Raw genomic sequence first — 13403 nt, 5'->3', positions numbered from 1 at the left:
GCTCATTCTTCAGGGACATTCAAGATCGACATAATCATAGAGAAGAGGCAGCCTATCAGGATGGATAGTTACTTTCACTGTGCTTTTGGCAATATCTAGCCCACAGAGACAAATTATTATAATAGGTTGAGGTAGTAGTTACATTATTAAAGAAAAGCACAAATTATTATACAACATAATACAAAACTGTTCTTTTCACAAATTTACCCAACAGTGATAATTGGACTAAAACAAATTAAGTTTGATCATCAGTTATACATTGTCTTTTGTCATGCTCATGCAATAAAGACCCCAAAATTTAAGGAAAACAAACACTACTTTTAAAACAAAATGGAGTTGAGAGGTCAGGTGACCTTTTACCTTTTCTGTCAATATACATGGAATGTATTTTGAATGTACCAGAAAAGAGGTGGTGACCCAATGGATCCTCTATCATATCCTCCTCACTACCCAGGTTGCATAGCTCCGAATTGCAAAGAATCAGGAAATTCATGGTTGTTGATTTTAATTACTGTGGGTGGAAGTGAGCTCTTTGCAAGCATCATTATACCAATGTGCAGAATTCTCTTCTAAACAGGACACTTAGGAGTTCCAGAGAGGTAGAAGTAAGACAATGCAAATATTGCACTGCCTAACAGGAACCCACAGTACTACTGCCACTGTGAGTCAATTAACTAGTGCCTGAAAGTGATGTGATTAATGTATCCCTAGGGTAATTGTCTTACTCAGATGTTCAATGTTCACTTTTTTTTAAACAGACAACATCTTAGTTAAAGAAATTGTCTATCCAAACTAAAAACAAAGATTTAGAGGAAACTTTCCCTTTCAACCTGTTGATTCTGGAATGGCTCCTCCACAGCTGTCCTGATATTGAGATTGGAGTACACACTACTTCATTGTCCAGAGGCATTAACATATCTACAAGGCTTGAACTGACCTCAAAGCCTCATTCAAATTCAAGTATGCTCAAAATTTTATTTTAAGAGGTTATTATAGTACAGGCTTTTTTCTCTAATATGTGTGAATTTTGGAATTGGAGGGTTTTCCTTTTTGTTAAAGCAATTCTAAATATCCTGCACTTCCTTAGCTACTAATTATGTATAGACTGATATCATCCATCTGAAATATTACCAAACTCAGGCTCCAAGCACTAGCTCAGGGTATGTTGGTTTGACAAAGAAGGGTTTCTCTGACTGCCTGACACTGTTCTGAACTCTAATCAATGCCTACATGATTGTATTCCAAAGGTGTCCATTGGTTCAATCAATTTTTTTTGCCATTGGAGGCTACCATATGATATTGATGAGAACCAAATCATCATTCTATACACCTATTTTTAGTTTGACTGGGCTGCTTACTTTATATGGGTGGTGCCTTCCTTGTGAGGGGATAGCACTAGGAGTTATATTTGTAATAATGGCATTTGATTCATGCACACTCTTGGTTCTGACAAAAAAAATAGAACCAATCTCATGCCATTGAAAGCAGCGAGTTTCTGTGAAAATCATGATATGCATTGCAAATTTATGGAAATAAGATTGGTTTCTAAATGGTGGTGTCCCAGGAAGAGGTCAGTAAAAAATGTTAATGTTTTGAGTCCTTATGACTCTTCTTCAGATGCTGTTAGACCTGCTGAGTTTTTCCAGCATTTTCTGATTTTGTTTCAGGTTTCCAACATCCACAATATTTTGCTTTTATCCCAGGAAGAGGTTCCTTGTTCTGATGTAGGAAAATTAGAGTTGATAGAGTTTTTCGTAATTGCAATGAATTTACGAAATTTATTTTCAAAAGGCTATAAACTCCGATTTACAAAAAAAGGTTCTCTGAGCCCTACATTCGGTTGGCCCTGGGTGCCTTACCTGTTATGCTCATCTCTGCAGACTCCAATACCACCGTCACCATCGCCACTCAGCAACAGCACGAGCCAACCTAACATCAAAGCCCAGTCCCCGCCTTCCCATGACTGGCGGGACAGAAGCACCGCCTTTATGACGCAGCAGCCTGTCATTGGTCGTGCGTTTGGAGCCGCGTTGTGATTGGATGATTCCGGCCGCCAATCTTGAGACAGTGGCGACTCGGACAGTAAGTGAGTGAGGGGACCGAGTCACAGAAGGAAAATCGGCCTAAAACGGGCGGCTTGGAGCGGGTCAGGTGTCGGTGAAGATTGAGTTCAGTCAGTTTTTGAAGCTGGCTCGCTGGTTGGCTGCAGGTGGGTCGGCTTCTTGTGTTGGACTAGCCGGGATGTGGGGCGGACGAGGGGTCCGATGGAGTAGCTTGCACGGGGCTCTTGTCCGGGCCAGCGAGGTTTAGAGTGAAGTTTGAGTTTGTTCTAGTCCCGCCCCCTGGGTTTGTGTATTTGAGAGGGAACCCGAGGGGATTCAGTTGCCTTTTCCTTTGGGTCCGCAGGAGGGCAGTTGCTTAAGTCTCGGTGGTTTAATGCCGGCTCCCTGATGACTGCTAATTGGCAAGTAAACGGTTCAATTATAATTAACTTGTGCTGAGAATCGGAAAGTAGCGACTTCCTGGGTAGGTGAAATATATATATCTCTCTCGCACACACATTGAGACACACCCACAGTCTGAGGGACCAGGCAACTGTCAGTGAAACAAAAGGCAGCGAACCAGACTCATCGCGCGCACTTTTCATGCACAAAAGTTGTTGGTGTTCATAGGGAGTGAAATGCAGGGGAAAAAACTGATTTTTATTGTTCGTATGACCACTACCTGTATGACTGTAATTCTCCTCTGCGTAAACATCGCAACGAATACACCCTCCTCTCCGAGAGAGGATGCATGGAGTCATAGGCGTGTATAGATGGGTTCTCTTGAAATGCGAGCATTGCCTATAAAATTCCTATAAAGGAAATGAAGGAGTTTTCGTCCGCAAGCTCCCTTCCAATTTGCAGCTGATATGGACAATCTGATATGCCAGTACTGTGAGAAATCCTTACATTTATGGTACAAAGTGAATTATAATGTTGTCGATGGCAGTACAAAACTGCAATGATTTAAAAGTTGCGATGGCGCCTGCAAGCCAAAATGCAAAAAAAAAATGCTGGAGATACTCGGCAGGGCAGGTAGCAACTGCGGAGAGAAACAGCGTTAACGCTTCAGGTCGATGACCTTTCATCAGGACTGTTCTGCTGGAAGGTCATCGACCTGAAGCGTTAACGCTGTTTCTCTCCTTAGATGCTGCCTGACCTGCTGAGTTTTTCCAGCATCATCTTGCGTTTTGTTTCCAGATTTCCAGCATCTGTAGTATTTTGCTTTTGGGGGAGGGGAGGCATTGTTGACTAGTATCGATGGGCAAAATACTGAAAAAAAATTGCAAAAAATGGTAGTGGTAAGTTGCACAGGAGTTTTGGTGTATTGACCCAACCAAGATTACCCAAGATGGGTTATCAATACATTTAACTCCTATTTGTGGGGCTGTGCTGTTTGCCAATTGCTTTGCTTTCTTTGCCTAACTAACAATGATTGTCCATCAAAAGTAATTAGTTGGCTATGAAGTGCTTTGTAACATCTGAGGTTGTGAAAATGCTATCTATATACATTTTTTTTGTTCTGCACCAGTTTGCTCTTATGGCAGTTCTGGGAATGATTGTCTTGCTGCGATTATCTTGACACAGATCATGAAAATGGTTTAAACATGAGAGAACTTGGAGCGTGTATTTGACTACAGGATATCTGGTTGTTTCACATTTGGATCTTTTTGTTCTGCGAGCGACTGCTTGGTCCAAATTCTAAGAGACATCTGCCTTGATTACACTTACTTGTGGCACCATCTGGTTATACCTCTTGTAGGCTGTAATCAGAATTAAATAATTCAAATTTAAATGTGTGGGTTGGAATGAGCTGACCTGTTTAATAGTCATGATTGCAATATGTAGTAGACTTCTGCAAGCATGTTCATCGACTAGATGAGATCCTTATATAAGGTCCTGCAGGATTGTTGTTCCCTACCAATTTATACTGATTTCTGTTGGAATTGGCAACATCATAAAACCTTCCATGGATGTGAGAAATTTGAATTACACCAACACTGATTTGAGCAAATAATTTGGTTGTTTTATAATGGAATGATTTAATTGAAAAAAGTCTGATCTTTACCATTACAAATGACATTTAATGTCTTTTGCATTCATATGCATAGATGATTCTTAAAAATCTATAAGCAATATTCATATAAGGAAATGGAAGAGTTTGCACCTCCCTGCCCCCAAAATATATGGCTGATCAATCTTTTTTGGACTCTGATACTGTTGGAGTTCAGTAACAACTTTATAGCACCTTTAACATAATGAAATGTCCCAAGATGCTTCACAGGAGCATAATAACCATATGAAACCGACTCATAACTGGATATTAGGCCAGATGACCAAAAGCCTGGTCAAAGGGTTCTGTTTTAAGAAGTGTCTTAAAGGAAGAAAGCGAGGTAGAGAGGTGTGGGGAAGGTATACCAGAGCTTCAGGCCTAGGCAACTGAAAGCACAGCCATCAATAATGATGCATTTAACATTGGGGGTGCACAAGAGGCCAGAATTAGAGGAGTGCAGATACCGGAGAATTGTGGGGCTGGAGTAGATTACAGAGGTAGGGAGGGGAAAGGCCGTGGAGGAACTTGAAAACTAAGAATTTTAAAATCGAGGTATTGCTTGACAAGGGACCAATGTCAGTGAACACAGGGATGATAGGGAAACACGACTTGCTTAAATTAAGACACAGACAGTAGCGTTTTGGATGATCTCAAGCTTATGGAAGGTAAAATCTGGGAAACCAGCCAGGAGTGTTTTGGAATAGTAGAATGTAGAAATGACAAATGAGGGTTTCAGCTGCTGATGAACTGAGAGATGATGTGAAGCCCTGCAATTGTTATGGAGGTGGAAATAGGGGATCTTAGCGATGACATGTCAGAGTTTAGAAACTCATCTCAGGATCATTTATGCTACAGGCTGAATTACAAATGAATTGTAGCTGGACAAACAATTATCAAAGTAATGTGTGGATTATTGGTTCTTTATGGTTATGTAGGTGGTGCCTGAACATTGTCTTTGTAGCTGCTCAGGTGAACACAAAGGTATCTTTCAGACAGTTTGTACAGTTTAAATTACCATTAGTTCAGATATATCTAAAGCGTAAAGATCAGGTAGCATTCGAATGATTCTACTTGTGGTTAATTTTCACTTTTCTGCAGCCCCTTTGCAAAAATTATGCAATTTGCATTATATTGCCAAATTAGGAAATTCTTATTGCGGCATTGTGCTAATGAAATGCAAGTTTGGGATCATCATTTAACTTATGGGCAAATTGGATGGTATTTTAACAGCCAGAAAAGAAATGTAGTTCAACAATATAGCTTAAATCATGCCACCTACACCTCCATAAGAGTAATGCATCATTATACTATGCTTTTAATTTTGCATTTCCCACGAGTACTCATGGCACCATTATAGATATGTACTTAACAAAATACCCGATATTAGCAGACTTTCTGCTGATTTTATAGTGCTGTGTTAAATCTACTTTGTGCAGCTGTGATAATTATGTAAATTCTGCAAGCCCGGAAAAACACAACCTATTTATGACATATTTGGTGTTGTGCTTCTGATTAGTAATTCTCTAAGCAGCCAACAACACTGAATCTAGCCTTGGCAACAGTCGTAAAGTTCAGTTGTATAATTGGTAACAAAGCCAACAATAGATTTCTTTGTAGACAAGATTGCTCATTACTGGATAGAACATTTTCCTAACGCTTTAAAAAAACGTTCTGAAATTTAACCTTTGGTCCTAGAGTTTTTGCTGCTGAAACTTCAATGGGTTAGGGAGCAGTCATAGGGTCATACACTGTTTTGTCTTGTATGGGGAATTTATGCCAAGTTATGCATTAATGATTTAGAGAGCACAATGGAATAGTAAATGCAATTTATTAAATGTGAAATACTGTTTGGCTTTTAGTTGTAGTGGGCATAATATTCTTGAAATATATCAGGGCTAATTTAGATGATAGCTGAAGTGTCTTGGCTTTATGGGTCTAATGAACCTAAATTAATTCAATCTAAGATGATCAGATTTGTTGATGCCAAACTTTGAAATGATGGGCTGCAGCACAACTTGTTGAATATGAAGACAGACCAACAACAAAGCAACTTGTATTTATGTAGCATTTTTAGTACAATGAAACAGCTAAAGAGGTAAGTTTTAAAGAGTTACTTAAAGGCAGGAATTGATGATGATGTCAGTAGGAGCGCTGCGATTTAAGACTTGGGCAGCACTAAGTCTCATTTCTCTATCACCCCTGTGCATGGTGACCTACATTGGTTTCCAGTCAAGCAACGCCATTGATTTTTAAAATTGTCATCCTTGTTTTCAAATCCCCCCGCCCCTGCCCTCATGGCCTTGCCCCTCCCTATCTCTGTTATCTTCCCTAGCCCCACAACCCTCTGAGTTTTATATGTACTCCTCTAATTCTGGCTTCTTGTGCATTCCTCATTACAATTGTTCCACCATTGGACCCTAAACTCTGAAATTCCCTCCCTATATCCACCTGCCTCTCCCGCTCTCTTTATTCTCTCTCTCCCTCTCTCTTTCTCCTCAAAGACACTCCTGAAAGCCTATCTCTGAACTGCATAAGCAGATTTTGGGTCAGCTGACCAAAAGCTATATCAGTGCCATACTTTGTTTTAAATCGGACAATGAATGGCAGATAAATTTCAGTAGTACAACGTACGGCATAAGAAGAAAAATAGCTGACATACACACGCTGGTCTTAAGTTAGCTAAGGGGGAAAAATTAAAATAGATTTGGGGAGTATTAATAGATCTGACACCTAATATGTCAGATCACTACAGAGCAGCAATCACAGGTCAAAATAGAATCCTGAACTTTATAGTCAAAACCATAGAGTATAATTCAAAGGATATCGCACCAAAAGTGCACGGTTGTAGTCAAATCACACTATCCAATTTGTTATTGGGACATTTGTTTAAGCCTTGGAGGCACTACAGTGAAGAACCACAAAGCTGATTTCCATAATTGTTTTGGGAAATAAACCTGCCTGTTATTGATGTATGGGGGTGAGGTTGGGGTTTGGGACTGAAAGGGGAGCGCAGTGATATTTAAAATAGTAATTGGGATTTTTATGCTTTGGGTCATTGTGTTTGCTCTGTCCCGTGAACACGAACTGTGCCCTTGATATCTACGCACTAGTCAGTGCTTGAAACAATGTAGGCAGAGAGAGGCCGATTTACTTAACAAACACTGGTGGTTTATTGAAACTAAGCACAGAACACTAACACAATGTGTGCTTCTTCAGTCACCTCCAGCTCTAGACTTACAGTATGGGCTACTTGGGTAACTGTATATCAATTGGTTGGTACAGTCACGTGGTCAATTAATTACATTCCCTTAAAGGTACAATGGCCAAAAGGGCGTTAAAAAGTGGGTGACTTGCTTTGATCTTTTTTCAGAGTCACTGATTTTCCCAGCAGGAGTTGCACTATTGTGAAAAATAACTCTAATTTTTATCCATATAAGAAAATGGCGTGAAGCTGCTTCTTGGCATTCTCCACAGAGACATAGCTGAGATGGTGAATGTCAGCAGGATGGAATATCAAACCTGACTTACCAGCAGTCTGACGATGTGCATTGGTTTGCAGCTTAAACAAAAGTAAGGTAGAGGAGATTGACTTCAATGGTTGACTTCCTGATTTTAGTTAATTGGTTTTCTTGAGTTTGAGACTAGAGGGGAACAATTATTTGATTTTCTTGGGCTCAATTATCAACCCCCCCCCTCCCCCACATGAATATGCCAAAGAGACCACAGGTGGGAACCTTGATGCTGGGCATCCTCAATGATGGGGGAGCCCAGTGCATCTGTGCAAAAGAGAAGACTGAAACGCTTCCTAAAATCTTCAGTCAGAAATGCCAAGTGGATGATCCATCTCTGCTTCCTCAAGAGTCCCCAGCATCACTGATGCCAGTCTTCAGCCAATTCGATTCACGTCACGTGCTATCAAAAAACGGTTGAAGGCGCTGGATACTGAAAAGTCTATGGTCCTAACAATATTCTGACAATAGTACTGAAGACTTGTACTCCAGAACTTGCCACGCCCCTAGCCAAGCTGTTGCAGTACAGCTACAACACTGGCATCTACCCAGGTATGTCCTGTATGCCACAAAGCAGGTCAAATCCCACCTGCCCAATTACCATCCCATCAGTCTGTTCTCAATCATCAGTAAAGTGATGGAATGGGTCATCAACAGTGCTAACAAGCAGCACTTGCTTAGCAATAACCTGCTCACTCTTGCTCAGTTTGGGTTCCGCCAGGGTCACTAGCTCCTGACCTCATGACAGCCTTGGTTCAAACATAGACAAAAGGGCTGAACTCCAGAGGTGAGGTGAGTGTGACTGCCTTTGACACTAAAGCCACATTTGACCGAGTGTGGCATCAAGGAACCCTGGCAACACTGGAGTCAGTGGGAATCTGAGGGGGGGAAAATTCGTCACTGGTTGGAGTCATACCTAGCATAAAGGAAGGTGGTTGTGGTTGCTGGGAGTCAGTTATCTCAGCTTCAGGACATCACTGCAGGAGTTCCTCAGGGTAGTGTCTTCGGCCCAACCATCTTCAGCGGCTTCATCAATGATCCTCCCTCCATCATAAGGTCAGAAGTGGGGATGTTCGCTGATGATTGCACGATGTTCAGCCCCATTTGTGACGACTCAGATAATGAAGCAGTCCATGTCCAAATGCAGAAAGACCTGAACAATATCCAGGCTTGGGCTGACACGTGGCAACGAACATTCACACCACACAAGTGCCAGGCAATGACCATCTCCAAGAAGAGAAAATCCAACCAACGCCCATTGATGTTCAATGACATTACCATCACTGAATTCCCTCATTATGAACATCCTGGGAGTTACCATTGACCAGAAACTGAACTGGGCTTGCCATATAAATACTATGGCTACAAGAGCAGGTCAGAGGCTGAGAATCCTGCAGCGAGTAACTCACCACCTGACTCTCCAAAGCCTGCCCACCATCTACAAGGTACAAGCCAGGAGTGTGACAGAATACACTCCCCTTGCCTGGATGAGTGGAGCTCCAACACTTGAGAAGCTTGATGCTGTCCAAGACAAAGCAGCCTGCTTGATTGGCACCCCATCCACAAAAAGCATTCACTCCCTCTACCACTAACTCACGGTAGCAGCAGTATGTGCTGTTTATAAGATGCACTGCAGAAACACACTAATGCTTCCAAACCCACGACGACTACTACCGTCTAGAAGGACAAGGGCAACAGACACAAGGGAACACCGCCACCTGCAAGTTCCGCTCCAAATCACTCACCATCCTGACTTGGAAATATGTCGCTGTTCTTTCACTGTCACTGGGTCAAAATCCTGGAACTCCCTCCCTAACAGCGCTGTCGGTGTACCTACATCACATGGACTGCAGCAGTTCAAGAAGGTAGCTCACAACCATCTTAAGGGCAACTTAGGATGGGCAATAAATGCTGGCTGGCCAGTGAAGCCCACATCCATTGAATGAGTAATAAAAAAAAAGCCACCTATAATTGAAAATTTGGATACCTGTTACTCATGATTTTGTGCACGGTTCTTGCCCAGATTTCTCGCGTTCATGATATAGTCAGGAAATTGCTTCTTGCGGATAAACCTTTTTGTGTACCCGGAGAGAGCCTCGAACCCTGTCCATAATTTTTAATCTGAACTTGCAAACAATATGGCATGTAGCACAACCATCTTTTCATTTCATACATCACTTAAACTTTGCTGTTTTTGCTGAATGTGATGTTAATTGAGTGTGATTTGTCAGACTGTAGATCTCGGCAGAACATACTATCCCAATTCCCAGTGTGATTTCAGAATGGAAGATCTACAATTGACATGGTTTTCTCAGTCCAGCTACTGCAAGAGGAATGCCGTGAACAAAGAGAACCACCAAGATAGTTGACCATGTGAGCAGAGGAGGTCTATTTAAACTTCTGGAGAAATTTGGCTGCCTGCTGGAGCTGCTCAATGTGATCTCTTTCCATAACATGATGGGCAAGATTAGCTATGCTGGGGCAACATTGGAACCCTATGAGATCTGCAGTGGGATCAAACAGGGTTGTGTTCTGGCAGTGACACTCTGGCATATTCTCTTTGCTGCTGTCATATGCCTTCAGGTCATCCACTGATGGGGGTTTACTTACGTACTAGAACAGGCAGAAAACTGTTCAGCATTGCTTACCTGAGATCTAAGACAAAGGTGCGCCAAGTCCTCATCAGACAGCAGTGCTATACCAATGATGCTGCACTAGCAATCCACACAGGAATGCCTGCAGTGGCAAATTAGCAGACTTTTACAGGCAAGAGAGTTTTTTTGACAATCAGCATTAGGAAGACAAATGTCAAGGTCTAGAATATTGCCATACTGCCATCCATCTGCACTGAATGTGATACTGGAGGTTGTTGATGGTTTCACAGTCACCAGCAACCTGTCACTTGATGCTGAATTCAACACACCTCATTGCAAAAATTGCAGCTGTTTTAAGTTTCTTTTTATTTGTTTATGGGATGTGGGTGTCGCTGGCTAGGCTAGCATTTATTGCCTGTCCCTAATTGCCCTTGTTCAACCACATTGCTGTACGCCAGACTAGGGAAGGAGAGTAGATTTCCTTCCCTAAAGGACATCAGTGAACCAGATGGCTTTTTGCAACAATCGACAATGGTCATTATTAGACTTTTTTTAATTTCAGATTTTTATTGAATTCAAATTCTACCATCTGCTGTGGTGGGATTCGAACCCAGATCCCCAGAGCATTACCCTGGGTCTCTGGATCACTAGTCCAGCGATAATACTACTACACCATCCTTATGTCCAAGCTGAGCAAAAGCTGTGGTAAAGCATCAACCTGTTTGAGAATACAAAACTACTCGCCTACCAAGCCTGCATCCTAAGTGTCAACCTTTACAGTGGTGAAACCTGGACAAAATATGCTAGGCAGGAGAAAAGACTGAACAGTTTCTACCTTCGTTCTTTCAGATGTATCCTCTATCTCTTGGCAGGACATGGTTGCCAACCTGGAGGTCCTGGAGTGTGTTAATTCAGTCAGCGCACAGTATAAATGCTAATCCAACAACAACATCATCTGCGCTGGCTTGGTCACGTTGATTGGATGGATGACCACTGTATATACAAAGACCTTCTGTACAGTGAACAGACTACAGGGTCCTGACCTCCTGGGTCCTCCAGAGGCTATCATACCTCTGCTACAAGGACACGTGTAAGCAAGATATGAAGGTGCCGGATATTGACACTGACAACTGTGAGGCAGTCTCTGATAGCTGTGACCTTTGGAGGCTGACTGTTTGGAAGGGCATGGGAAGGGGCAAGCAGCATCTGAAAGTTAAAATGGCCAACAGGGGGCCCAGAGAAAACAGGCCAGAGAATTGTGCACCTTCAGCCCACCGTCATCCTCTGCAGGAAATGCTGTAGAGATGGCCACGTAGTTGGGCTCCTGAGCCACACCCGGCAATGCTTAACCATAGAGTTGACCAGCACAGCGCAAAGAATCATCTTACTGGCTGGAAGGTTGCCTTAACTACTTGTATAAGGATCAGCATAATCTTTAGATGCTTTTGCAAGCAATGTGAGGATGGTTTTATACACCACTTGTTATGTTTTTCTCCCTGTTGCTGGTAAGGGACACTATTTTATGCTTTTGTGCAGTGCCATACTTAATTATGATCAGCATAGATCTAGAATAATACAATGGGAATAGTGTGTGATGGAGTCTAGTGGGGATTGGAGAGAATAACTCCATTGATGGTGGTGTACACGAAATTAACAAGCTATTGCTTGTTATAAATGAAGCTTTTTTAAACAAAAGATTGGTTTTAAAGTTACAGTTGATTAGTGTAATTATAGAATAGCTTCATTGTTTCTGTTTTTAGAAGTGGGGATAGGAGCAATTTGAGTGGTGTGTAAACTTCCAACATTTTTTTATGAACAGAACAACTGACAGCTATGAAATGTACACCAGACCAGATACTTCTAAATGTGGATTTCAACAGTCTATGCTTCAGAATAAAATGTCTGGATTCCTTTTAAATGTGTGATTAGCTCTCTCTTATTGCAGTTGATATAATTGCAAGACAAGGTACTTGAGGTTGGATTTTTTTCATCCCTGTTGCCGTTGGATGTCATGGTGAGTGTAAGTGGACAATATGGAGGGAAGGCCAAAAATCTGTTTCGCGCTGCCTTGAAACCAGTTTGCGATCGTCTGCTCCGTCTGTCAATGGCGGGCCACATTTCCTGCCGCCACATGTCGGGAACATAATTTTAATACATCTTCTTATCATCTATAAGCCCTGCTCGCCGGAAGCATTCCATCCCAGCCCCAGCCCCGTGCTGGGTCATTGGCCTGATGGGAGTGCACAAGCATATGTGGGGTGGGAGGGAAGCAGCCATACATTAGGAAACCTTGTATAAATTCCTCTGCAGCTGGAACAGTTCAGGTGCAGCTATGTTGACATGGCTTGGAGTCGGGCCTCCAGCTTGTCTGCCTACTTGAGCAATGCAGAGGCATCAAAGTGCCACCAAATAATTCAGAGTAGAATCCCCTTGTGAAGGCTGACCATGGAGCAGTCACTGGTGGAGGTGCTCACAGCACCTTGCAATGTCGTCATCTTGGTTTGTACTAGTCTTCCCCATGGTTCAAGCTAATAGTGCAGCCTTGCAGTGCAGCTGAGCTGAGAGCACAGCATGTGGAGTACAGTGGGTGAAGCTACCTCCAATCAGTCAGGTGGAGTGAAGCGGAGGTGGGAGGGGTTTCGGGCAGCTGTGCAGCGCACTAAGCACTGGCCATCCATGTGATGGCTAGCACTCTCCGGGATGAGCTAAGGGGCCTTCAGACTTAACCATGAGAGATTCTTGGAACACCCATGCTAACCCATGTATCTCTCTCTTTCATCCTGCAGGAGTAGTGCATCAGGAGCATGGAGCCTGGTAACCCAGCATATGTCTCTTGGCTTACAGGGAGTGGAGACGAAGGACAAGAGAGCAACGGAGGTTCCTGGTTGGACAGAGAGAGGAACAGCACCCTCGAAGAAGGGGTGGATGGGGTCCTGCGCGTGCCGCTGAAAAGCCACAGTGAGCCATCACTGGTCAGTGCCTGGCTAGACCCAGGGTCTATAGACAGCGCTTGTCATTCCTGCAGTTGACCTACAACTAGTGTTGCTGAAGACTGCGCATGTCCAGGGAACTGTTCAGTTGTATCTGTCACCTGCTGCAGGATTTGGTGCCATGGGGAGCATCCATTGCCCATGGTCATGAAGATGACTGTGGCACTCAATTTCTATGCCAGCAGCTACTTTCAGGGCTCCACTGGTGACCACTG

General features: G+C 42.8%; 1 protein-coding gene across 5 annotated transcripts in view; it reads left to right on the top strand.

The window, feature by feature from the left end:
- The first annotated feature begins 2025 nt into the window (after positions 1–2025).
- The window catches only part of fam126a (family with sequence similarity 126 member A), a 98504-nt gene continuing 87126 nt past the window's right edge, over positions 2026–13403 (top strand). For 3 of the 5 annotated variants that reach the window (XM_041184596.1, XM_041184594.1, XM_041184597.1), the window contains exon 1: positions 2067–2209. The gene's annotated coding sequence lies outside the window, so the exon portion shown is untranslated. Of the gene's footprint in view, positions 2210–2405; positions 2527–13403 lie in introns of those variants that run through there. The other 2 variants (XM_041184593.1, XM_041184595.1) reach the window with 2 other exon arrangements.

The sequence above is a fragment of the Carcharodon carcharias genome, chromosome 3 (assembly GCF_017639515.1).
Source record: "Carcharodon carcharias isolate sCarCar2 chromosome 3, sCarCar2.pri, whole genome shotgun sequence".
In the NCBI taxonomy this organism is placed as follows: domain Eukaryota; kingdom Metazoa; phylum Chordata; class Chondrichthyes; order Lamniformes; family Lamnidae; genus Carcharodon; species Carcharodon carcharias.
The sequence above is the reverse complement of the archived record's forward strand: the minus strand, read 5'-3'. Positions and strand labels throughout refer to the sequence as shown.